Genomic DNA, 4747 nt, shown 5'->3' with positions numbered 1-4747 from the left:
GTACACTATTAATTATTGCCTCAATTTCAGAGCCTGTTATTGAATCTCTATTCAGAGATTCAAATTCTTCCTGGTTTAGTCTTGGGAGGGTGTATGTGTCCAGGAATTTATCCATTTCTTCTAGATTTTCTAGTTTATTTGCATAGAGGTATTTATAGTATTCTCTGATGGTAGTTTGTATTTCTGTGGGATTGGTGGTGATATGCTCTTTATCATTTTTTTTTTGCATCTATTTGATTATTTTCTCTTTTCTTCTTTATTAGTCTTGCTAATAGTCTATCAATTTTGTTGACCTTTTCAAAAATCCAGCTCCTGGGGTTATTGATTTTTTAAGGGTTTTTTGTGTCTCTTATCTCCTTCAGTTCTGCTCTGATCTTAGTTGTTTCTTGCCTTCTGTTAGCTTTTGAATTTGTTTGCTCTTGCTTCTCTAGTTCTTTTAATTGTGATGTTAGGGTGTCGATTTTAGATCTTTCCTGCTTTCTCTTGTGGGCATTTAGTGCTATAAATGTCTCTCTACACACGGCTTTAAATGTGTCCCACAGATTCTGGTACATTATGTATTTGTTCTCATTGGTTTCAAAGAACTTATTTATTTCTGCCTTCATTTTGTTATTTACCCAGCAGTCATTCACGAGTTGTTCAGTTTCCATGCAGTTGTGCAGTTTTGAGTGAGTTTCTTAATCCTGCGTTCTAATTTGATTGCACTGTGGTCTGAGAGACAGTTTGTTGTGATTTCTGTTCTTTGACATTTGCTGAGGAGCGCTTTACTTCCCATTATGTGCTCAATTTTAGAATAAGTGTGATGTGGTGCTGAGAAGAATGTATATTCTGTTGATTTGGGGTGGCGAGGTCTGTAGATTTCTATTAGGTCTGCTTGGTGCAGAGCTGAGTTCAAGTCCTGGATACCCTTGTTAACCTTCTGTCTCATTGATCTGTCTAGTGTTGACAGTGGGGTGTTAAAGTCTCCCATTATTATTGTGTGGGAGTCTAAGTCTGTTTGTAGGTCTTTAAGGACTTGATGAATCTGGGTACTCCTGTGTTGGGTGCATATATATTTTGGATAGTTAGCTCTTCTTGTTGAACTGATCCCTTTACCATTATGTAACAGCCTTCTTTGTCTCTTTTGGTTTTGTTAGTTTAAAGTCTGCTTTATCAGAGACTAGGATTGCAACCCCTGCTTGTCTTTGCTTTCCATTTGCTTGGTAGATCGTCCATGCCTTTATTTTGAGCCTATGTGCATCTTTGCACGTGAGATGTGTCTCCTGAATCCAGCACACTGATGGGTCTTCACTCTATGCAATTTGCCAGTCTGTGTCTTTTAATTGGAGCATTTAGCCCATTTACATTTAAGGTTAATATTGTTATGTTTGAATTTGATCCTGTCATTATGACATTAGCTGGTTATTTTGCCCATTAATTGATGCAGTTTCTTCCTAGCATTGATCGTCTTTACAGTTTGGCGTGTTTTTGCAGTGGCTTGTTCTGATTGTTTCTTTCCATATTTAGTGCTTCCCTCAGGAGCTCTTGTGAGATAGGCCTGGTGGTGACAAAATCTCTCAGCATTTGCCTGTCTGTAAAGGATTTTATTTCTCTTTCACTTATGAAGCTTAGTTTGGCTGGATATGAAATTCTGGGTTGAAAATTCTTTTCTTTGAGAATGTTGAATATTGGCTCCCACTCTCTTCTGGCTTATAGGGTTTCTGCAGAGATATCTGCTGTTAATCTGATGGGCTTTCCTTTGTGGGCAACCCGTCCTTTCTCTCTGGCTGCCCTTAACACTTTTTCCTTCATTTCAACGTTGGTGAATCTGACAATTATGTGTGTTGGGGTTGCTCTTCTCGAGGAGTATGTTTGTGGTGTTCTCTGTATTTCCTGAATTTGAATGTTGGCCTGTCTTGCTAGGTTGGGAAAGTTCTCCTGGATAATATCCTGCAGAGTGTTTTCCAACTTGGTTCCATTCTCCCCATCACTTTCAGGTACACCGTCAAACGTAGATTTGGTCTTTTCACATAGGCCCATATTTCTTGGAGGCTTTGTTCATTTTTTTCACTCTTTTTTCTCTAACCTTGTCTTCTCACTTTATTTCATTAATTTGATCTTCAATCACTGATACCCTTTCTTCCACTTTGTCAAATCAGCTATTGAAGCTTGTGCATACGTCACGAAGTTCTCATGCAATGGTTTTCATCTCCATCGGATCATTTAAGGTCTTCTCTACACTATTTATTCTCTACACTATTTATTCTCTTTTCAAAGTTTTTAACTTCTTTATGATGGGTTCAAACATCCTCCTTCAGCTCGGAGACATTTGTTATTACTGACCTTCTGAAGTCTACTTCTCTCAACTTGTCAAAGTCATTCTCAGTCCAGCTTTGTTCCGTTGCTGGTGAAGAGCTGCCATCCTTTGGAGGAGAAGAGGTGCTCTGGTTTTTAGAATTTTCAGCTTTTCTGCTCTGGTTTCTCCCCATCTTTGTGGTTTTATCTACCTTTGGCCTTTGATGCTGGTGATCCACAGATGGGGTTTTGGTGTAGAGTACCTTTTTGTTGATGTTGATGCTATTCCTTTCTGTTTGTTGGTTTTCCTTCAAACAGTTAGGTCCCTCAGCTGCAGGTCTGTTGGGGTTTGCTGGAGGTCCACTCCAGACAGACCTTGTTTGCCTGTGTATCACCAGTGGAGGCTGCAGAACAACAAATATTGCAGAACAGCAAATATTGCTGCCTGACCCTTCCTCTAGAAGCTTCGTCCCAGAAGCTGCCTATATGAGCTGTCTGTTGGCCCCTGCTGGGAGGTGTCTCCTAGTTAGGCTACATGGGGGTCAGGGACCCACTTGAGGAGGCAGTCTGTCCATTCTCAGAGCTCAAATGCCATGCTGGGAGAACCACTGCTCTCTTCAAAGCTGTTAGACAGGGATGTTTAAGGACATTTAAGTCTGCAGAAGTTGCCTGCTGCCTTTTGTTCAGCTCTGCCATGCCCACAGAGGTGGTAGGCCTTGTAGAGCTATGGTGGGCTCTGCCCAGTTTGAGCTTCCTGGCTGCTTTGTTTACCTACTCAAGCCTCAGCAATGGCAGACGCCCCTTCCTCAGCCAGGCTGCCACCTCACAGTTCCATCTCAGACTGCTGTGCTAGCAGTGTGCAAGTCTCTGTGGGCGTGGGACCCTCCGAGCGAGGCACGGGAGAGAATCTCCTTGTCTCTTTGCTAAGACCTTGGGAAAAGCACAGTATTTTGGTGGGAGTTTCCTGTTTTTCCAGGTAGTCTGTCACGGCTTCCCTTGGCTAGGAAAGGGAAATCCCCTGAACGCTTGCACTTCCTGGGTGAGGCGACGCCTTGTCCTGCTTCAGCTTGCCCTCCATGGGCTGCACCCACTGTCCAACCAGTCTGAGTGAGATGAGCCAGGTACCTCAGTTGGAATTGCAGAAATCACCCATCTTCTGTGTCGATCACACTGGGAGCTGCAGACTGGAGTTGTTCCTATTCAGTCATCTTCTGTACCTTATTTTCTTTATCCAGCCCACCATTGATGGGCACCTAGGTTGATTTCATGTCTTTTATATTGTGACTAATGCTGTGTTTAACATGCAAGTGCATGTATCTTTTTGGTAAAGTTATTTATTTTCTTTTTTATATATAACCAGTAATAAAATTGCTGGGTTGAATGGTAGTTCTGGTTTAAGTTATTTGAGAAATCTCCAAACTGCTTTTCACAGTGGTTGAACTAATTTACATTCCCACCAACAGTGTATAAGTGTTCTCTTTTCTCTGCAGCCTCACTGACAACTTTTGTTTTTTGACTTTCTAATAGTACCCATTCTGACTGGTGTGAGATAGTATCTCCTTGTGGTTTTGATTTGCATGTCTCTGATGATTAGGGATGTTGAGCATTTTTTTTTTTCATATTTTTCGTGGCTGCTTGTATGTCTTCTTTTAGGAAGTGTCTATTCATATCTCTTGCCCATTTTAAATGGGATTATTTGTTTTTTGCTTTTTGAATTGTTTAAGTTCCTTATAGATTATGGATATTAGACCTTTGTTATATGCATAGTTTATTAACATTTTCTCCAATTTTTTTGGTTGTCTTTTTACTCTGTTCATAGTTTCTTATGTGGAGAAGAATCTCTTTAGTTTAATTAGGTCTCACTTGTGAATTTGTTTTTGTTGTAATTGCTTTTGAGGACTTAGCCATAAATTCTTTCCAAAAGCTGATGTCCAGAATGGTGTTTCCTAGGTTTTTTTCTAGGATTCTTATAGGTTGAAGTCTTATATTTAAATCTCCAATTTACCCTGAGGTAATTTTCATGTATGGTGAGAGGTAGGAGTCCAGTTTCATTCTTCTGCATAATGACTAATGAGCTATCCCAGCACCATTTGTTGAACAGGGAGTTGTTCCCCATTGCTTATTTTTGTTGACTTTGTTGAAGATCAGATGGCTGTAGGATATGGCTTTATTTCTTTGTTCTCTATTCTGTTCCACTGGTTTATGTGCCTGCTTTTATACCATCCTGTTTTGGTTACTGTAGCCTTATAGTGTAGTTTGAAGATGGGTAATGTGATGCCTCCAGCTTTGTTGTTTTTGCTTAGAATAGCTTTGGCTATTTGAGCTCTTTTTTGGTCTATATGAAGTTTAGAAATAGTTTTTTCTAGTTCTTTGTAAAACGACACTGATAGTTTGATAGGAATAGCTTTAACTCTGTAGATTGCTTTGGGAAGTGTGGACATTTTAATGATGTTGATTCTAATCCATGAGCATG

Source organism: Rhinopithecus bieti, unplaced genomic scaffold, assembly GCF_001698545.2.
Source record: "Rhinopithecus bieti isolate Rb0 unplaced genomic scaffold, ASM169854v2 scaffold_7683, whole genome shotgun sequence".
NCBI lineage: Eukaryota > Metazoa > Chordata > Mammalia > Primates > Cercopithecidae > Rhinopithecus > Rhinopithecus bieti.
This window is presented reverse-complemented; position numbering follows the sequence as displayed.